The sequence below is a fragment of the Triturus cristatus genome, chromosome 10 (genome assembly GCF_964204655.1).
Source record: "Triturus cristatus chromosome 10, aTriCri1.1, whole genome shotgun sequence".
Lineage (NCBI taxonomy): Eukaryota > Metazoa > Chordata > Amphibia > Caudata > Salamandridae > Triturus > Triturus cristatus.
The window spans coordinates 114255137-114278330 of record NC_140593.1 but is presented as its reverse complement, the minus strand read 5'-3'; the positions used below and the strand labels follow the sequence as shown (position 1 = coordinate 114278330).

The following is a 23194-nucleotide window of genomic DNA, read 5'->3' as shown; positions in this document are numbered from 1 at the left end:
TAAGTACTTTTACAACGCATATACTATTACAACGCATTTTTTTTTTGCAAAATATTTATCTAAATTTTATTAGTTGGGTAGCATTAAAATTAATACTTGAGTATTTTTTTTTTTTTTTTAATATAGCAATTCTAATTAAAAAAAGGGCAGTAGTTAATAAAAAAATTATTACTTGTGTATTTTTTCTGGTAGAAAAGTTTGGTTGGTTAGCAGTAAAATAAATACTTGAGTATTAAATTTTTTTTAAAAAATGCAATATTTATTTGAAAAAAGTGAGTAGTTTATAAAAATAATAATACTTGAGTATTGTGCCTGGTAGAAAAGTTTGGTTTGTTTGGTGATAAAATAATAGTTTAGTATTTTTAGTTTCTATAGTAGTTTCAAAAAAGTGAGTAGATAATCAAAATATTAATGCATGTGTATTTTATTATGTAGAAATGATTAATACTTGATTTTTTAAAATTTAATTCTTGAACATTTAGTTTAGTGTTTTAAAATATAAAAAATAGATACTTAATAAAAACTTATTTTAAATGTTGAGTATTTATCTACTTAAAAATAAGTTTTCTTAAACATTAAAGAGTATATAATATTTAAATATATAGAAAAATGATTGAGTACCTATTTTTAAATACTAGAGTATTTTTATCACATATGAAAAGACAAGAGTATTTATATGTTTAAAAGAAAGTGTCCTTTTAAAAATAAATGGAAGTGTATTTTTGATTAATTTATTATATAAATAAATTAATAATATATTTAAAATATTAATATCAACATTAAAAAATATTTACAGTAATAATTATACCAATTTAACATTTTTAAAATTTAGAAATCAGAAATAACAATTATAACTTACTTTTTGAATTTATTTCCCACGGTTTTGCATTGAAGTCTATGAGCGTGTTTGTCCTTTATTTATTTTGGCAGCCTCAGCATATACAGCCCGCGGAACAAGAAAAGAAGGTACAGAAAGTGAAGTAAGAGGAAGTTTTGAAAGGAAAAGGCAATAGAGCCAAGGTAAGGAACATATTAAGTAATTTTACAGTTATTAAATTACAATATTGGAGATTTAAAAACTTAATTAAAAATAATGATAGGAAACAAATATTAATATCACTATTTTATTTGATTTAAAAAACATGAAAAAATTAAACATATTTTTCATTAATTTTTCAAAGTAAGTTTTAATTTTTAAACAAAATATAAATATTTTATTTACATATATTAACATTTAATTACAGTTGAATGTAAAAAAGTAGTCCGCCATAAATAGAGAAGCACGCGATGACGTAAGGACGTGTGCGTCGACGTAATACGCCATTTTGCAGAGCATCGGAGGAGGAAGCAGCAGGAAGCTGATCTGCGTCCAGGTAGGAAATATTTTGTGTTGATATTATAGATTAAACCTTTTTAAGGGATACATATATAGTAAGGAAAGAATAAGGGGAGGTTGCTGGAAAACTAATAGATGTTTTAAAAGTTGTTAAACATGTCCACATTAATGTCATTAATACATGCCTATGTCGGGTCGCTGAAAGTAAGTTAGTTATTTTAAAAAAGTATGTAACTCTTTCTAAATAAAAAGTTACGGTTTAGACAGTTGATTTCTTTGTTTCCGAAGATAAAGATGTACTGTCGATCTTCATTTCTTGGTAAAAAAATTGTGCGTACTTTAATATTTTGTAAATCTTATTTTGAAATACAAATGAAAATTCAGCTGCAATGTGTATTAAGGAATATGGTTTAATTTCTATTTTATAGTTCGGATTGAGTTTTGGTGATTGGTTTTGACGGAATTGAAATTGGATTTTTTCGATAATTTGAAAAATGGCGTACCGATAATGATAAATGGTTTGAATACTATGGAACAGTAAAATTTTTCAACATTGGTTTAGTTTTGATGAAATGAAGATTTGTTTGAAAAAATGGAAAAAACCCGACTTATTAATTTGAAAAAAATTTTTTAAAAAAAATATTTGTATGCCAATTGAATTATTGTAATTACTATAATTTTTAGCAAAGCAGGAAAGTAAGCAAATTCATTGTTTTAAAAAGAAAGAATGTTAGAAAGATTTTCGAGGTAGTCTATAGCCACACACAACGAAAACTGTTGTAGAATTGCCAATAGTCTCTCAGACATTTCCCTTGTTTTGACTGTTACTCGTGGGTTTAGACTACCTGCGAGTGTTTGTGCTAATCTCATTTCTTGGAAACTTTGCTCCTTCTTCAAAGTTTCCAAAAATGAGTAGAAGTTCGGATGTGGTTTTCCAATTGTATGATTGAAGGAGTTATGCCACCCCTCAATGGCATTGTTTGTTTTGGCCTCTCCCTCTAAACAACTCGTGTAGCAGTTCCACCACTCCACATGGAATCGTGGCTTCCTCCTGCGACCCGATCTGCTTAGGTGTCCAATCCATGTGTCCTCAAAATAATTTAGAATGGGTGCCAATTTTTCCTCGTTACTCGTATAATAAACAGATTCTATAATTGCAGTGTAGTACTCGTCCACACTTTCGGGAGGAACAAAACAAAGTGCAGTTAATTTTTTTAGTTCAAACTGTAATTTGCTATCCCGAGAATATTCTGCAACTAGGGATGTTTTTTGTAGTTTACGCCAAAATGCCTGCGAAAAATGGAAAAAACATCCCTGAATTTGGGTATCCGTGTACGTTTTGGTGATCACATTGATCATGCTCAATTCGAAATCGATTATTATTTTTCGAGGACTTGCAGATGTTTTGCTTTTAATCACTGATAAAAGTTCAGTGTATGTTGCAGAAGTCTTATCAGGTAGCAAACTATACACTAAGGGAATTACACTATTGTTAATCTTAGCATGTATAGTGTAAATTTGAGTGAAAGGATGGGGTGTACTTTTAAACGTCCCATCCATCATCCAAATTTCACTACTTTCTAACTTAGCAAGGTTACGGGGGGTACTAAAAATTAAAATACGTTTCTGAGGGTTTTCGTTGTCATGCAGAAGGAAAGGTTCATCAGAAAAAGAAATAGAAAGATCATGAGGAATTCTAATGTCAGAGAATGTATGTGGTGTAGACAATTGAATATTACTTGCCTGCTTTTGTCTCTGAATAATTCTTCTCAAATTGGGTATTATAGGCATGTTGCTAGCAACATGACTGGGGACATGCTGTGCAACCTCCCTTAAAATGGATCCTGTAGAATCATTGGAGGTGCTTGCAATAGCTTTCATCTCATTAATTGTCTCTCTGATTTCTACATCCATTGCAGAGGCAGAGTGGTTATGTTCTGTGGTTTTCACAACCAAATTATCAACAGTAACCGCTCTGCCACTGCAATGGGTAGTGTAGTATTGCACGCACCTCCAATGATTTCTAGTTAAACTTATTCTTTCCTTACTATATATGTATCCACCATGGTTTAACAGATTTTTGCCCTTCCTGGATTTAACGAAGTTGGCTGCTCCAAGGCTAGACATTATCTGAAAAAAGGAGAAAAGATAAAACATTTAGCTTGATATTTATTAATATTTGTATACAAAACATAACATGTACTCAATCCTTTATTTTGCCTACTGATGCATCTTCATGGAGTAAGAATAGCACATTGTTACCCCTACACTATCCAACACTTACCCTACTGCTGCACCTTCCTGGAGTTAGAATAGTAAATTGATACCCCTACACTATCCAACACTTTCCCTACTGATGCACCTTCCTGGAGTTAGAATAGTAAATTAATACCCCTACACTATCCAACACTTTCACCACTGCAGCTCCTTCATGGAGTTAGAATATTAAATTAATACCCCTACACTATCCCACACTTTCCCTACTGCAGCACCTTCATGGAGTTAGAATAGTAAATTGATACACCTACACTATCCAACACTTACCCTACTGCTGCACCTTCCTGGAGTTAGAATAGTAAATTGATACCCCTACACTATCCAACACTTTCCCTACTGCAGCACCTTCCTGGAGTTAGAATAGTAAATTGTTACCCCTACACTATCCCACACATTCCCTACTGATGCACCTTCCTGAAGTTAGAATAGTAAATTGATACCCCTACACTATCCAACACTTTCCCTACTGCAGCACCTTCCTGGAGTTAGAATAGTAAAATGATACCCCTACACTATCCAACACTTTCCCTACTGATGCACCTTCCTGGAGTTAGAATAGTAAATTGATACCCCTACACTATCCAACACTTTCCCTACTGCAGCACCTTCCTGGAGTTAGAATAGTAAATTGATACCCCTACACTATCCCACACTTTCCCTACTGCAGCACCTTCCTGGAGTTAGAATAGTAAATTGATACCCCTACACTATCCCACACTTTCCCTACTGATGCACCTTCCTGGAGTTAGAATAGTAAATTGTTACCCCTACACTATCCCACACTTTCCCTACTGATGCACCTTACTGGAGTTGGAATAGTAAATTGTTACCCCTACACTATCCAACACATTCCCTACTGCAGCACCTTCCTGGAGTTAGAATAGTAAATTGTTACCCCTACACTATCCAACACATTCCCTACTGATGCACCTTCCTGAAGTTAGAATAGTAAATTGATACCCCTACACTATCCAACACTTTCCCTACTGCAGCACCTTCCTGGAGTTAGAATAGTAAATTGATACCCCTACACTATCCCACACTTTCCCTACTGCAGCACCTTCCTGGAGTTAGAATAGTAAATTGTTACCCCTACACTATCCAAAACTTTCCCTACTGCAGCACCTTCCTGGAGTTAGAATAGTAAATTGTTACCCCTACACTATCCAAAACTTTCCCTACTGCAGCACCTTCCTGGAGTTTGAATAGTAAATTGTTACCCCTACACTATCCAACACTTTCCCTACTGATGCACCTTCCTGGAGTTAGAATAGTAAATTAATACACCTACACTATCCAACACTTACCCTACTGCTGCACCTTCCTGGAGTTAGAATAGTAAATTAATACCCCTACACTATCCAACACTTACCCTACTGTTGCACCCCCTGGAGTTAGAATAGTAAATTAATACCCCTACACTATCCAACACTTACCCTACTGCTGCACCTTCCAGATTTTGGAAAAGTAAATTGTTACCTCTACAGCATGGTACATTTTAAAAATTGTTGCAACTTACAATGTTTGTCTAAATTACCTTTTTTTCCGAATTGGTTTTCTGGCAGACTCCTGTTCAGTGGTATTGCTGAGTCGGTTTGTGTAGACACTTTTGAGGTGATTTGTTGGGGAATGGATAAATAAATGTCTGAAAAAGTGAAAAATGAAAAAACTTTGAAAACAGAACGATGTTGAGAAATGTGTTTAGTAAAATTATTCCACAAAAAATTGCACATGTGATATAAGTTGCTGCACATAACTATTTCAGTAATGAAAAATACATTCTTTAGACATGAAATATAAATCTAAAATTTGAAAATGTAATCATAATTACATTGATTATTTCTTTGAAATTTAGCTATGTGATAGTTAGTCAAATATTTTGAAGGTAAAGAATCCGTGCTGTAAAAAAATACCTTGTTTTTGAGAATTTGCTTTTGTGGATGAGGTGGTAGAGGATGTTTTTCTTTGTTGGCTCAAATTTTTAGTTGTGAGAAAAAAAATCTTTTCTGTTCTGGAAAAAAGGCGAAAAAAAGATAATTAACGGTGGGTAGAAATGTAGTACTTGAGTTTTTTTAAAATTAAACAGACATACAATATAACTAGTACTACATGATACTGTCCTAATTAAAACACATTACTGTAGTAGAAATATAGATATGTACCCCTACCCTACACAAAAATATCACTGATGGTGCTCTTTCCTACAGAAGAAATTGAATATTGTTTCTCAAAACTATCCATTAGTTTTCAAATTAGGTACGATACAGGAGGAATAATTGCAAAAGAAAGGATTTCTAATGTATCGTTATAATAAAATGGGAAAGAAAACATACCTTTTCTAGTAGGTATTTTGTTATCGTGCCTTTATCCTGATGTTTGCTGGAGGTTAAAAGGTTTTTGTGAAAAGATGTTCACTGTTGGAGAAAAAAAAAAAAAAAAATTGTTCCTTTGTCAACGTTGGTTATAAAAAGAAAATTTTGATTTTTATGCGGTGTGATTGAGTATTAAAAAAAAACACCATTGGCATACATGACTTTATGAAATTTTTATAAATAAATTTTACAAGTAAAACCATGCCACAAAAATAACATTTACCTAAACAATTGAGTTTGTCAGTCGTTTACGTGGTGGGGATGTCCAAATAGGTTCAGCTGCTGTGGAATGTAAAAATCTTCCGATTTTCTGGTTGAGGAAAATAAATTACTTGTTTTAATTTTGAGTTTTATTTTATTGATATTATATTTGAAACAGTTCATTTCTTAAGTTTTTATTATTAAGTGAAAAAATATTTTTTGTGGTTTAAGAAAATATATTTTTCTATAAACTATCGTTTACATATATATTAATAACTTACTAGTACTTGCTCTGTTGTGAATTCCGTGCTCTCTCTGAGGAGGTCGCAGTGCAGGTGACAGAGGGTCAGCTTATTACGTCTGCTCTCTCTGCTAGTTGATAATCAACTGAGTGCAAAATGGTGTCTCACTTGTATTTATAAGTTTTACTGTGTGTCACTATTAATTTTTTTTAAAACTGCGTTCGTTGTGTTTTTTTTAATGCTTTGTTTTACTGTGGAAAATGATATTTTAAAAATGCTTTTAAAGAAATATTGTTTTCATTCATTTGCCCCGTTTTGGCATCCATTTTGGAACATGTCTTTTGGTATTGTTTACATAGAAACTGTGGTAGGACAAGTTTTATAAGTGAGATGGTTAAAATGGCGCCTATGTGTATGTGTGTTATGTTTTCGTTAGTTTACTTAGTTTGCGATCTTTTCATGTTAAAAATGTGTATGTACTGTAATTTATTTTTTCATTATTATTTAAAAACTTACAAATGTCTTAAAACGGATTTTTATGGGGAATTTTGAGTATTGATTTTAATACTCGAGTATTAATTTTAATACCCGAGTATTAATTTGTTACTGCATTTTGGTCGATTTACGTACAGTTCTTCTCCACGTTTTAATACACTTCCCCACCCTAAAACCCCTAATTTCCCTGCATCCCGTTCCAGATTTTATTGTACTTTTAATTTAAAAAAAAAAATCGCGTTGTAATGGTATGCGTTGTAATATACTTCGTTGTAACAGCACTTTTCAGTATTGTAATAGGTTTGGCGTTGTAACAGAATTCGTTGTAAAGTAATGCGTTGTAATAGTACTAGCGTTGTAAAAAATGCGTTGTAAAGGTATGCGTTGTAATAGCATGCGTTGTAACGTCATACATTCCTTTCCAGCTTTGCAAAGGGCCTTCCACTGCGCTGCAACGTTGATGTGTCACTGCATTTTTAGAAAGGTTTAAACGGTTTGAGCTAGAAACTACGTTTTTTGTTCAAATCTGCAGATTATGCGGCAGATGATGGTTTACTTTGCAAATGGCGGCAATCCTATAATCATGCTAAATTCGCCGCGGCTGCATAATCGCATGATTCTACTGGCCCTGGATATGATGCATTTCTGCTCTTTCCTAGCACTGGCGCTCTGTGTGCTGCCTAGTGCCATTGCAGGGACCTTTGCGCCACGGGTAGCACACCTTCTTACACAACAAACAATCCTTGAGGAAATAACAAGGAGAAATAAAGATATTTCTCCTCATTACTCCTCACTTGGGATTGTGTAGCATTTTGATGTAATCCCAGGTTTAATAATGTTAGTAAATATGGGAATGCGTCCAAATCCATGTGCGGATGCATGGAACAGCCATGCTCCACCCATGGAACACCTTCTCAGCGCAAAACGATTTGTGTTGCCTTGCAATATTATGGATTTACTAAGGCATGGAGAGCCCCCATTTTGGCTTTGCATGGCATAGTAAATCTCATTTAAGGGCTTATCTGTCTTGCGTCGCCTTGCGTGACCCAAGGCCAGTGCAAGCCTTTAGTGAATCTGCCCCTCAGAGCTTGCGTCCGTCATTGACTGAGCTACGGAAGAAATATCTGAAGGCAGCATTCGTCGCCGCACATTCGAGAAGCAATGAGATACTGCTTCTGCTCACAACCATAGATAAATGAACTTTTTTAATTTAGCTTGTAGTCGTTTAGAAATAGGTCATAGCTAACTGTTTAGACAAAGATTTAGTTTTTAATCAATGAATGTTTTTACATAATGTTGCTTTATCTGTATTATTTTACTGACACAGATTCTTTTATTGTAATTTGTATTTTGATTATTTCTATTAAGTAAACCATTTTAATCAATCATAAACTTTCTTACAGTAAATTACTTGGAATAAATTAAGCGAATAGTGAAATTAGAGAAGCACATTATTGCTAAACATTACATAGAGGGCATCAATGCCACCGCTGTGTTCATGTTTGGACCCCCCGTGGCCTGGTTTGTGCGTCTGGTTTTAACCAGTCTCACTGCCGATGTACCTGTGCTTTTATCTGTTGCTACTTTTAAAGGTGGCATTTAGCTTCTGTGAGCAACCACTCATTATAACACGCTGTAGCCTGAAGTTTTCAATGACCTACCACAGGATTTAATAGTTGCATGACGTCATTTCCTGTGGTGTCACCAGGTTCTAATGTTGTGTTGTCACCCTCTGCTACCCCAACACTTTAAATGGAATTGCACCAGTGGGTTAATTTTTCTTCTTCTTCATTTTTTTATTATTATCATCTTCATCGTTTGTTATTATTAATGTATTTTCTGTTTGGCGCCTTCACCCGATGCTTCTTCTACAGCGACACTACTTTATTTCAGACAAAATAGTAGGCCTGGGCAAAAATTTCGTTCCGTTCGCGGAAATTGCGATAATTTGACATTTTTGCGTTCCGCGGAGAGCGCGAAAATGTCAAAAATTCCGGTTTCCGCAGCTTGGCGATAATTTGTTTCTTGCTCGCGCTGTAAAATAATACATTCTCGCGCGCGCGCGATCGCCTTACCTGAATCCCTGCGTTCGCCGACAAGTTTTCTTGATCCGGTCGCGTTCTCCATGAGATGTTGTATTGTTTTTAGCCATTTGCGCTGTCTCGCGACAGTTCGTGCCCGCAGTGACGTCATGCGTCGCGCGATCACGTCTTTCTTCTCGCGATCATGCACCGCGAGAACAACTCAAAACAAGATGGCCGCGCCCGCAAGCAACCACATGGGTAAGTTGGCGACCCGCAACCATGCAGAAAATCTCGCGAACATGCCGGAAAAAAACTTCCGCATCTTCGCGATATTTCTGCTTGTTTGCGATAATTTTAAACATTCTCGCGATAATTTGCGAAGGTTAATTCCGCAAATTCCGCCCACCCCTACAAAATAGAAGCCCCGTTGCGGCGACAGCCACTTTGTCTCAACACTGACAGCTGCTTTTAGTTCAGCTCGTCTGATCAGCCTTCATCTTACATCAACACCTGACGTCAGCACCAGAAACCTGGTAAAGACTCGACTCTTCCAGAAAGAGTCCGAGTTATCCGGCCCTCCTTGCCTCACCGCACAGCGCCTCATCTGCCGAGGTGCTGTAAAGCCACAGCATTGGATACAGCACTTCATAAAAACAAAGTACATTTCATTAAAACCCACAGTGATGCAATATGCAAAGCATGGACTTTTAGTTCATTTCATCAGCGTGAAGCTGACATCTGTGAGGCTAGCTCAGTGGGTTAGGTGCTGGTAGCAGAGGTCTTTCACTCAACTTTAAATTCTTGTATTGAATTTGAATTGGAAAACGACAATGCAATTTGTGTGTGTGCATGTCTGCTTTAAAAATGGCAACTATTAATTACGTTTTGTCACCTGTAAAACCAATATAGAATATTAGACACCTTTTTGGTTGTCCCAGGCTATGGCCGCGAGCCTGGCCTCCAGGCTCATCAGCACAAGGCTGCATTCATCCCTTTCCTTTGCTTGTTACCTCATTGAGATTGTGGAAGTGGTCTGCTGTTACTGCCAGAGAGTGTGTTTATGTCTGTCTCTGTTGCTCGTGGGACGTGAGGCGCACAGGCTCCGGTGCACATACCTGGTTTATTAGCGGATGATGGAAGCAGGCCGAGGACACATGCAGACATGAAAGAAAACATGGCTGTTTACTGCCAGCGAGGCCCAGCCTGAGAGGTGAAAACATGTGATTTGTCGTCGTTGTAGCGCAGTGGTGCTTGTTTTGGAACGGAAATGGTGGCTAGTAAATGACCTGCGCATATTTCTCCTGGCCAATAAATCAATCAAACCTCTCTGACTTTAAATAAACGAGCACAGCGCGTTTTTGTGTTGCAAAAATGTAGCAACAAGGTTTCTTTCCGCTTCTTTAAAATCTCGATTTTTCTCATTTAAAACGAGTGAGAAACATTAGGTTGTTTAAAAACAACAGCTTAACAATCCAGCAGCTTGTTCCTGGACCTGTGCCTGGCCTCTAGGGTGTGGGGACAAAGGCCACACTGGCCTCTTGGTACACTCTTTGCCCACGAGTACCCGACCTGGCCTCGGTGTGTATTCCTGCCACACGGTGGCTGTAGGAAGCTGCCTTTGTGTACAGTGTGCTAAAGTGAAGACACTATGCAGAGAGGGCGAGAGATCCCCGAAGGAAGACAGAGGCAACAAGTTGATAACACTCTCTTTTGTGGTAGTCTGGGCGAGTAGTTAGGCTTATCAGAGGGCAGTGCTAAGCATTTGTTGCACTGACAGAGGCAATGAATGAAACACACACTGAAGAATAAATCTAAGGCCAATTTGTATAAAAACAACAATTATCTTTATATATATTTGAGAAACAAGACTTCTAATCGGAGATATACTTTGTGCAGTTTTAAAATATTCTAATAAATACTTTGCAGACTGTGGAATCGGGATAAAAGGCAGTGCACTTCAAAGTATGCAGTACTTTCAGTATCTACACACTCGGCGATAGATGGCGTCAAATATTTACCACTGCAGTCGGTGCACAAAGCAAAGGAGATGTATACTTTTAATGGAGTTCAGTAATTCGCAGTGGCGTAACGAAACTTGAGGGGGGCCCCCTGCAAAGCACATGGAGGGGGCCCCCCCGGCAGCCCGGCCCACCACCTACCACTTTGCCCCACCACCCAAAAATCTGGTATATTTTGATTTGAAACCTCCAACATTTAATGAAATGCTTCTATATTGTCTTGACTCAAAGTTCTAATGAGAAAGTGGGAAACCCTCAACATACAAGCTACGCCATTTGTAACAATACTGTCAAGAGCAGATTATTTAACTGAGGCAGCAATCAGAACAATGCCAAGGAGAGATCCTATTGTCTCAGGAACTGCCTGAAGAACAAAGAACAACTATGAAGGATCTGAATTAGAATTGACTTTGATGGACACTAAATTGAAACTTTGAAAGACCAACCCAAACCTGCAATTTCATAGACTCGACTGACAATATACATGAGAATTACACACGATAAATCTCAGTATCTTGCGAACTCCAAGAGAAATAGACTAGTGAATTATCAAAATGCCACACCCTAGCGACTGTTTAGGTCTGTGCATGATAATAACGTGAAGCAATTTCAAATTCTACCATCATGTCTTTATTAATAAGCAGGACAAAACAGGCAGGCGGCTGAGGATCAAAACTGTTTGGATGCTTCAGAACATTGATGCAGATGTTTGTCTGTTTGAATTTATAATTTCTGTAGTATAAACAATGCTAAATACAAGATTTAGACTAACAATTCCCTTTTTGAAGGCTCAAATATTTCAAATTGACTGGCAAAACAGTAACAAGTACAGCACGAAGCAGCGTACAAAAATCAAACCACTTTAGTCAACAAATGCCTTTTTGGTTTGTGCACGAAGGTGCAAATATTTCAGTGACTGGTAAATTAATAGCAAGTACAGCAAGCAGCAGCATACCAAAATCAAACCTATTTAGTAAAACTAATTTCCCTTTTGTTTGTGCATGAAGGCATAAATATTTCAAAGTGCCTGGTAAAGCAATCCAATTTAGCTGCATAAATATCAAGCCCGTCCAGTCAAATAATGCCCCTTTTATTTGTGCATAAAGGTGCCGCAGCCCATTTTGTCCATGCCTTAAAACATCTCTGGATGGCATCTTCCTTTAATGGTTGCAACAATCTCCCATCCAGCAATGGCAGCTTAAGAGGCAGCAATTGTGACCTGGGGAAAGTAAAGGAGGTCCTGGCAAGAGGTGATCCCAAGGATATGGTGCGACAAACAGGATACATGGCAGAGCACTTAGAATCAGGCCTGGGCCCTGGCATGGAACAGGAGCTGAGAATGTACTGCTCGTGAAAGGATGTGTGAGGGAAGATAGCAGCCCATCACAAAATGGTGGGCAAGTAACAGGGTGGCCAGAGACAGTCCCGCAGGCAAAGGGGCACCAAAACCCACGCACCTATATAATTTGAACAGATGTCTTTCAGAACCCTTGCATTGGTTCGCAACTTGGAAAAGCAAAGACATGTACATTTTAGTTAGAAACATCCAAATCTGCTCAAGCGGGAAATGATTTCAAACGATTACAAACAAATAGTAGTTAGATGTACGCTTGCTTTTAAAATATGTGCACACATCTTTTTTCCAATACACTCCATTCCCATATAACAGCTCTCCGTCTGAGCAAGTTTATATTGAAGTGTTTTAGGATGTTGAGAGTAAAGCTGGAGATGATAACGTGGTTAGTTGTTAAAGGGAAAAGTAAGATTCCGATCACCTTCCTTTCTTTTTTGCCGATGAATGCAATAGAATTTTAGAAGAGAGTAAAGCAAACTATATTAAGGGGTTGGTTATGCAGAGTGATGGACACATGCTTTTTCCCCACAGAGAGGTGTTTGTGAAGACGAATCCCTGATCTTCAAAAATGGTGATGAATATTGCGCATTCAGTGAACAATTAACATCAATACTGGGAGCAGTAAGAGACTTATGTGCCCTCACATTATAAACACTGTTGCCTACAAAAATATACATTTTCGAACAACTCATTATTTTCCACATGGTTGAGAATTCTGTATTATAGCCGTATGCTTAAAAAAAATCAAAGTCCATAGTCAACTCTGAGCTTTCACTCATGTTTCAAAACGCGGGAAGTACCATATAATGTCCAGAGGTAGACATACCTATACTATGGAGATCAAATGGGTGTGGCACTGGGGTGGCACACCTGTGCCCATTCACGGATTGACTTTGCCCCTTGCTTACCTAGTGGCCATCACCGACCTAAGCCTCAGATAACAAATCAGGGAAGCGAGAATGAAAGTCCTGAGTTGGCTGAGGGATTGAAACCAGAGGCGCAACTAGACCCGAACTTCAGGGGGGCTACCACTCCCAGCCAGGACTGGCCCTAGCACTGGTCACACACGGTGCAAAAGTCCTTTTTGGTGCCCCCTCCACTATTTCCTCCTTCTCCATGAATTCCTTCACTACCACTCGCCAACAATGCACCTCATCTCACTATAGCACCTTTCTGACATCTCATTTTTTATAGCACTACTCACACTCAGGTATGTGATCTGCATGGTACACATTCTTTGTAGCAGGCACATTAACACTCTGCACTTTGTGGGTGGCAGGAGTGCCCATGTGAGTGCATGGTGAGCGATGCAACAGTGTGAGAGTAGGGTAAGAGGCGTGACTGCAGTGTGAGTGAGGTGACCATATGAATTTGGGTGTGGATGTAAATGTAGGGTGGTACGAAAGAATGCATGGTTAGTGATGGGGTTGTTTGATTGAGATTGCAGATTGAGCAGTAAGGAGGACAGGTGAGTGAAGGGTGAGTAGTGTGCTTGTGCGACTGCAGGGTGAGGTACAGGGTGAACAGCGCAAGTGCATTGTGACTGCAGAGTGATCACTGTGAGTGCAGGGTGATCGAGTGAATGGTGTGAGTACATGTTGATCAGTATGAGTGCATTGTGATCGCTGTGAGTGCAGGGTGAGCGTAAGTGAAGGGCAAGAATGAGGAGTGAGTTATATAAATGCAGGGTGCATTCCCAGACACTTGAAGTAACTCAGCATGTTATTAACGGCAGCGTAGGGTTTCAGACACAAGTTAAACTATTGCTATTATGGCATTAATAGGGATCGAGGGTGTAGGAAATAAATATTGTGCTGATCCTGCAACAAACTTCCAGTCTTATGATTAGGGTTGCCAGCTCATTATTTTGATGTCCCAGACTGGCTTATCTGTGCATACTTCGAACAGCAAATAAAAATAGAAAGCACTTTTAATTGTTTTATAGGGCTGCCTGAATGATCCATGACTGATAATTAAAGGGAACAAAGACAGAAAAGTCACATTAAAAATTAATACATACTTTTTTATTTATAACCAGGGCACAAGTCCTAAAAAAAAAGAAGTGACAGCACGGCGCGTGACAGCACAGGAAGTGGCATCATAAGAAGTGACATCAGATCTTAAGCCCTCACATATATGTTTAACATGTCTATCATGAGTACATTAAAGTACATTTCCAGTTTACAGGGAATCTCTCCTGATTTAGGCAGAAGATTTGCACTTTTGTAAGCTACACATAAAACAGTGTTGCCTTTTGTCAGCGTAAACGTATTCTACCCATAGTGCTTTGCTAGAAAAAATAGTGATATTTAAATCATTACAACGCCCCCTCAGGGGTAGTAAGCACTATCTAAATGCTATTTATTTTATGTAAATACTCGGAAAGACCAACACATCGGACATTCTTACTTCTTACAGCACATGCATATCTCCTAAACAGAGCCTGAACAAAGTGAAAAGCTGCCTCTCTTAAGGATGTGTGAAGTACTAACGAGTCTGAACTAAGAAAAGCCCCGTCCCCGCCTGCACGTTATTGTGATCGAAAGCAGACAACAATCCATTACAATACACATAGGCAACGTGGCTTTCCAATCAACTTAGTTGGGTTTTTTGTGTTTGAGGGGCATAGATACAATTTAAAATGTTATGGGCGCATTTGTTTAAACTGTGGGATTATTTTCCTCCAAAAGCAACACTTTCCAAGCTATTCCTTCTCGCCGCACGGCCACTTAGAGAACGGACAACAATTACAGCATCGTTTACTAATAGGAGTTAAAAGAACGCGGTTTCGTTTGAGCACATGCTCAGTACAAAGTAAAAACGTAAGCAAAATAAGAGGAAAATTACAGGAATTACAATAATAAGCGTTTGGTAGTTGAAGCCGTGGTAGGCAAAGAGCTTTCAACCCAGAACAGACACATGCAAGGGCCAAGGGTACTGGACACTTTCCAAGGGGAAAAACAGCACAAACAAGGCAAACGTGAAACATAACATCTAAATAACCCGAGCACTCATGCCACTCTCACTCATTAACCGCATTTCACCAATCACTGAGACCAGTTGTGGAAGTTAAAAGATCGCAGATTTATCCGAGCAAACACTTCAAGTGACTGCTATCAAGAGGTTATTCATTTTAATCACAGTCCATAACATTAAGATGACAACATTTAGTGATAACAATCAATGCCATGGTCCGCCTCCTGCGAGTGTCTGTTATCTTGGGTAATACTCCATACAGATTTTAAGCTTTACCCTATGAGTCACGCTCCAAGACTTAAGACTCACTCACCTGATGCCTGGCCTGCAGCTTCTGTTGCAGGCGCGACAGGGCAAGGCTAGCAATAATTAAATTACGGCCGACGGCCGTACAGTCCCGGTGATGACAATACAGCATTCTAGAGCACATCAGCTGAACCCTGGAACACTATCTGGCTAACAGAAGTGATTTCCAGAGCAAAGAAATACTATTCTTACAACAGTATCTGACACTGAACATTGGGGGGGGCACACTGAACATTTGGGGGGCACACTGAACATTTGGGGGGGGCGCACTTTCTACCTTAAACATGTGCAAAATTGATTAAGTGTCGTTGACATGAATAACCCAATGGTGCCAGAAAACGCAAAGGTAAATGAGTGAGGCGAGCGCTTGTGGGACTAGCATACACCATAACTATTATCAGTCCCCTAAGATTTAAAATGTCATGTAGTTTTTACAGTACCAATACACAATGCTTTCAGGAAGGGAGAACAGCAAATGTTCACCTTGTGTCATTTTCTAACGAGCATTGGCAAAGTCAATCACCTAGTTGATCTATTGGCGTTTGCCAATGCAAAGCAGCACTATTTAAAAAAAATGCTTTTGATGACGATGTGCACAATTGTAGTAAAATTGTTTTAAATCATTTTTTCAGTAGCGATGATAATTATCGGATCTGGCTACACTGCAAAACCAATATGGCCTGAACTATCCTGGGCTACTTAAAAAAATTAGGAGACCTTTAGTGCTTAGTGCCACTGTTCATTTCGATGTTAGGGCAGACAGCCATCTCTAAAATTAACATCCTACTCAACTTAGAATAATCTTCTAATGTTTACTGGATACACATGGAAACGGAATTGCTGGGAAGGAATCCTTGGAATTCCAGCTGGCTAGACAAAAGTGAGTAAAAAAGTGATGTCTTGGGCATCACAGCCATGGATAGAGGTGTAGGATATTTCCATAAACACTAGGCCTTTTGAAGAGACCTTCTGACTTCTAAGTGGCCATGCATGTACAAAATCAAGTGAACTGGACAATAGCTCAGCAATATCCATAGTTGTCTTATGGAATTGATAATCTGTGGAAATCCTAAAACCTACTGTCCTGCAACACCAATTAATTTTAACAACTTTTAACATTCAACCCTATTTGCTGCATGTCCCTGGTAACTATGATAGATTCCTACTATCACGTTTCAGATTTGGAATCTTCCACAGATTGGTTAGTTTTCCTATAACAAATGATTGGACGCACAAATTATTGCCCTGTCCTTGTGATGATGTTTCCCCTCAAAGTACTATCTATGTTGTTTTATTTTGCAAATTTTACAGTTATATTAGGCACACAGTTTTACTGCCATTTTTGAGAGAGGTGGGTCATCGGCAATGTCGTTTGGCTATGTTAGATATCCTACATTTGGATAATCATTTTTGTGTTGCCACAATTACATTGTTTTAAAAAAAAGTGATTTGCACTAGGAAAAGTATAATATAATGCACTTTATTAAGTCCTTGAATGATTTGTATTAATAATTCTGGTGTTTAAGCCATTGAGTTATCGTTAAATGAACTGTTGTGATTTTTTTTAAACGCAATGATTTTTTAATGTATGCTTTTATGGTTGTTTTTAACAATCGAATAAAGTTAGATTTGATTTGATTTTGATTTGATTTGATAATCAGATTTTGCTGGCAGGCAATGAGCCTCGTGGTAATGTACACCCTTTGTAGAAAAAGTATTGGCAAAGTCAATAGGTCTGAAATGAGCTGCCATGCTTTTGTCAATGCTTGTTTTGTTTGGCCTTTGTTGAAATATAAACAAGCATTATCAAAGCCAATAAGTCTGTCTTTGGCTGTAAGTATTTTAGCTCTGTCTATGCTAGTTTTGTTTTATCATGAGTTTCGAAATATGTTTTTGTTGGATGAGCTGCCAGGCCTTAACCAATATTAATTAAGCAAGTTACTCTGGCGCTGGCGGTCCTAGAACTTGCCTCCACCTGAATAAAGCAGCTGGGGGTCAGAGCACTCTTGCAGGGGCCTTGCATGGACAATATTGAAATTATTCTTGAACCCAAGTCTTGAATGGCAATGAGAGGAGGACCCCATAGAAAAATATAATGTATCACCCACGTGCAACAAGAAACCTAACTCTGAGAAGCCCTATAAGCATCCTCATCCTCAGATGTGCACAGTTGTCTCCATCTTAAGTAGGCTAAGCAGAAGCAGGTGACAACGCCATCCGTTCTGAAGTAAAGTGGATTCAACAATTTCTCAGGAGCCAAGGGACAGGCCATAAGCGACCTCCTCTTATTCTGTAAGCGGGTAGATGGTTTCCTTGGTGGCTAGGAGTATGCTAGGATTTTCTCTAGAGGCCTGAAATGACAAATCACTGGTACCTTATGGTCCTCCACAAATGCTCAGTAAGTGAGCCCAACTACTAGCCACTCCTCCTGCTGAGTTAACAAGATGTCATCCTCCAAAGGAAGTAAGATTGGGGCTTGCTGGTAAGTAGAGGGTAGTTCAAGATACAGGACCTGTTGGGTTTCTTGAGAGCGTTCAGTCCTAGACCCCCACCTCCCGTATTCAGTGTAAGGACTAATCTGCACCTTGTGGTGCATTACAGGCTGGACTCTTAACTCCAAACAAGGACTCCAAAGTTCTGAGCCCACTGTTGCTTTGGTCTTTTTTTAAACCGTAACTACATGGGGGGCCTCCCAATTCCCAACCGCTGAGTGGCAGCATCCAGGAAACATGACCTGCAAGGCATACCTTAAAGTTAGTGACCTGTGCAGACTGTAGCATAAGCAGGAGCCCAAAAGTCGGGGCAAGGAGCTCCTGGCTGAAAGGGTTCGAAGTACGTGCGGTGGAGAGCCACGTACGCTCCGTTGAGAGGGGAGGAAGGACTGAATGCAGGGAAGGCCCAGAGGCTCAGGGGCAGGAAGGGACTGGCATAAGCCCAAGTGTCAATCTAATCACGACCGTCTCCTCTTCAACGAGCTCTGGTCACATCCAGCCCTGGCATACGCCTCGTCGCTTTGGAGAAAGTGGGACCGAGAGAACCTGATACAGCATGCAGGAAGCTGCGGCAACACTGTGACGCTGGCCTAGAGGAACTGTACACAACTATATAACTCACAGAGAGAATTTGAAGAAGGGCAAACCTACAGACAATCATTCAACTTGAATCTCGGTGCAGAATAGAAATAGTTCTACTGAAAATACAAGAAAACCGGATGCTAAATTAAAAAAACAAGCGGTCGCGATTGTCCCGGCAGCTTTGAAAGTGAAAGCGCGCACTGAATGCAAACAAAGCACTCCGTCCGCCCGAAGTTGGACAAACTCAATTAACAAAATAGTGCTTACAACACTAAAAATAACACGTACAGCGTGGCAACCAAAGTAATGGGGCCAGTAGCCATGGTAGGTTACAAACGACGACACGGCGGTACTAAGGAGGGACTACCAAGCCTATTAAGGAATCAGAAGCCAGCATTTACGAAAGACAAAGACACAAGCCAATGAAAAACATGGGCGGGGCTTCTCCTCCATACTCCTACAACAGGTCGCCAGAGCAGCGCTTGAGCGCTGGCTCAAGCTCGACCTAAAAATGTGCTTCGTTTGTGCTTTCATAACTACTGAATGGGAACAGTTAATTTACACGAAATTACATTTTGTTTTATCTTAAAATATTTATTTTTTTACATCCTTTCACACTTTGTACCCCAGCGAGATTGTCAAATAATTCACTTAACTTTTCTTTCCCAGACTGCAACGTGAGAGAAATTTGTAAACACCAATCCCCAATTGAAAAATATGCAGCAATTTGTCAGAAGACATACCCTGACGTTTGACCTCTGTCTTTGAAGCCAGAGAATGTAACAAAATAAATACAGAATTTAAAAGCATCTTTGTTTATTGATTGCAATTTCAGGACCCACCCGAAAGCTTGTATCTTCTATTACTCTGTCTAAACATCTTCCCCCTCTCTCTATCACTGGCCCGGTCTTATTGCCCCTGTCTAAACATCTCTCCCTCTCTCTATTATCGACTCTGTCTTTCAGCCCCATGTCATCTTCCGGATTTTGGGGAATCTGGGTAAGACATATTGCAACTGTTTTTACGTGATCCTACCAAAGCTTAACATATAGCTCAGTATTCTTTGCCATCACGTGGTATGAATTAGCAAGGAACGGGTAATGCAATCTAAATGTGTTCTGTACTGGGGCCTCCAAATTATGTCTTGCTCAGGCCCACAAATCCTTCATATGGCACTGCACAGAAACAGACATACAAAAGTTATGAAAAATACTATATACATACAGACGTGTATGCTTCTGGGTGCCACTTCATGGCGGTGGCAGCCGCCTTCAGTAATTGAGCGGATATTCAGTGAAATAACCCACGCTCACGTGCACGTGCTGGGAAGTTCGAACAATGTCACGCGCCAGCTCTGTCACTCGCAATGCCATACCAACTAGTGTGCCCAATAGGTCCTTCTCGGAGACACTGGACGGGGCCCAGACCCTCCCCGCGTCATACAGTCCCCAGACCAGGAGCTGGTCTGCCTCTTCGATGGACACCATAGCCCGAGCTCTCGATGCACGAGCCAGCTAGGATCGGATGTGCCACAGCCACGTGACCCAAGTCTCACGCGCACGCCGCACTTTTAGTAACGAGCGCGCCCCGCATTGCACACAATTAATTCAATCAGGGCAAGGCAGCCCATTCATTGGTCACTAGTCCCGAAACCGCGCACTGCGCAGATGCGTCACGGAAACAACTGCGCTGCGCGCACCTGCCCACACCATTTATTTAATATAATTATATAGAGCAGCAGAGCCTCACGGAGGCTCAGAGGTCACGGCAGAGTCACGGCTGGGGCCCGCTAGTGGGCACTGCACCATTTAATTTATTAAGAGGACGGGCGTGTTTAAATTCTTCTTGATGAAGTGAGGGGGCCCCTGGAGCGCGGGGGCCCCCCCGCAACGCGGGGGCTGCGGGGGCCTGTGTTACGCCCCTGGTAATCCGCCAACACAGGTACCATTGTGGTCGCCAGCAGCAGATCACTGTAGTTCTTTGAAAGCACCGCCAACCCAGAAGTCGCGGTTGCCAGGCTGAAGGTGTGGTCTTGGATGGTGGAGTACTGCCAACGCACTTACCTTTGCGGTCGCAGGAAGGAGGACTCCCCCGAGGAGTTTTGGAGGACTCCGCTGCCTGGAATGGTTGGAGGTCTTCTTCACTGGCTAGATGAAGTTCTTTGGAGGTGCAGGGCTCGGGTACAGCAGGAGTCGAGATGCACCTGGGGCAGGAAAACCAGAAGTCATGTATACTGTATGTCAGAGTTCACTGGCAATGGTCAGGCCACAGATGTGATGAAGAGCAGACCATCACAGAGGAGGAGACGGTCATGCTAACATTGCTGCTTATGCCGTCGAAGCCACTGGCAGAAGGTACAGGCTCTCAGGAACAGGGCTGTTTCCACCGTCGGTCATTGTACTGAGAGGAACCCTCGAGTTGGCGGCGGTCTTGAATGCTGCAACGTTCTTTCCAATGGTGAGTCACGTTGACACAGAGTGTGCCAGTTCTCAACCACAGCGGTTTCTTTACCAGCAGATGCCGGGCACTAGAGACTGTAGCCCAAAGGAAAGTTCTTGGCAAGTGGCAAAGACTTGCAGGTACTCTTGGGTTTCTTTGAAGTTTTGCAGGTTTCAGGAGGGACAGCAGGTTGCTGTAGTCGAGTTCTGTTTGCAGTTGGCAGGGTTTGCGCTGTTTTTTCTGTAGCAGGGCTCAGTTGCTGTTCCACCAGAGGTCGTCTTCCGTCATCTTCGTTAGGTCCGTTGAATCTGAAGTCAGTTTCTCGGGGAACCACTAAATACTGAATTTAGGGGAGGCCTGGTAGTAGCCAATGGGCTGCTTACCTGGAGAGTGCCTACACCCCTTTATGCTCACCCCACGTGGGGAGCGGGCATACCCTGACTTCTAATTAGCTACCATCCCCATCCTCAAGATGGCAGATGGTGGAAAGTGGGGTCTACCTTGCCTGCCTCGCCTAAGGGGAGGTACAGGGGGAAGGTAGACACACCTCCTGTTTCACCTAATTTTCCCACCAGATCTCCCATCAAAAGTGGGGCAGGACTGGGAGGTTGCCATCTGCTTCTAACAGCAGAGAGCTGGGGGCAGGGTTCAAAGGCGGAATGTCCTCTGAAGATCCTGCTTCTGCCTAGGCAGATCCTGGAGGGGGGAGGTGTGACTACCTCTGCCCAGGGCAGGCATTGTTTCTGGATCCGGAGACCCAGGGGTTCAGAAACATGTCTGGTGATGGCAGGCTGGCTAAAACTAGACAACCACACCAGTGGCTGAAAAGGTTTCAGGGGACCCTCTAGAAGGGTCTCCTGTGTGAAGTTATTAAATCTGACACTGGAATCAGCAAGGATTTATTCAGGAAAGCCATCATGTAGCTAGGAAACTCATGTGGATGGGTATCCAGCCCGTGTACTCTTAATGGCTTCCCTGCGCACTTACAACACCCAAGAAGTGACTGGGCATTGTAGGGATTCCCTGACTCATGCGGGGGAGTCCACACCTGGGGTATATTACACCCTTCCTTACGGCTATTAAGGCCTTCTAGAGGGGTGACTTACCTATACCTCAAGCAGTGTGGGGTGGCATGGCTCACAGGGCTGTGTGCTATGTCAACTCCTTTGATTTGTCCTGCCCCTGGACACTCAGTCTGGGAGGGCGGCATCACCTTGTCTGGGTGAGGGGCCCGTAGGGGACCTTCTTCTCTCTCCCTGCCCTAGGTATCGGGGCTACTGTTTACTAAGGGCACATTTTAGGGAAGGAGATCTGACTCTGGGGACAAGTTTAGCAGGGACCCAAGGCACTCACAGTTCAAATTCAAATCAGTCATCAGGCAAAAAGTGGGGGGCCAACCATGCCAAAAGAGGAAATTTACTACAGTAGCCTTTCTTGGCATCAAGTGGCTCTCCTCGGATCTTGGCATGCAAAGAGCCTACTCTAGTTTACGGGGATCCCCCAAATGCATATTGTAGCCATACTTGCATGTCTGACCACCCTTGGCTCACAGGGATTCTCTTTGGCTTCTGGTGAGCAACCTTGGCATATGATGGCCATTTGAATGAATGAATGAATGAAAAAACATTTGTAAAGCGCGTGGTTACCCATGGGCATACCAGCGCTGCCTGTGGCGCCACTTGACCTTTGAGCAGATCAAGGGAAAAGAAAAGTTTTCAGTTGTTTTCTGAAATTCAGATAATTAGGTTCAAGCCGTATATGGTGGGGAAGGTGGTTCCAGAGCTCAGCCGTGTTATATGAGAACAGACAGCCTCCAGTTCGTCATCGCCTGATGTTCTGGAATGCGATTAGGCCTTTTTTGTTAGATCTAAAAGCCCTATTAGGTTGGTAGAGCTGAATCATGGAGCGGATTATTGGCGAGATCTTCCCGGTGAGAGCTTTATGTGCAATGCACAACGCCTTGAATTGAATTCTTTCTTGGATTGGTAGCCAGTGTCGAGTGGCGAGAGCAGGTTTTGCTGAAAGGCAATCCAGGGATATTCAATAGAAGGCAGGCTGCACAATTCTGTACAGTTTGCAG

The 23194-nt window shown here is 40.8% G+C and overlaps 1 protein-coding gene and 1 long non-coding RNA gene across 3 annotated transcripts in view; one reads left to right on the top strand and one right to left on the bottom strand.

The window, feature by feature from the left end:
* GADL1 (GAD like acidic amino acid decarboxylase 1) overlaps positions 1–23194 on the top strand; it is a 618248-nt gene that overhangs the window by 588460 nt on the left and 6594 nt on the right. The gene's annotated exons all lie outside the window — the stretch shown is intronic.
* LOC146788981 (uncharacterized) lies at positions 2085–5801 on the bottom strand. Its single transcript, XR_014969734.1, has 3 exons — positions 5527–5801; positions 5151–5258; positions 2085–3466 (listed from the first exon to the last, which is right to left on the bottom strand). It is a non-coding gene; the product is annotated as an uncharacterized LOC146788981 (long non-coding RNA).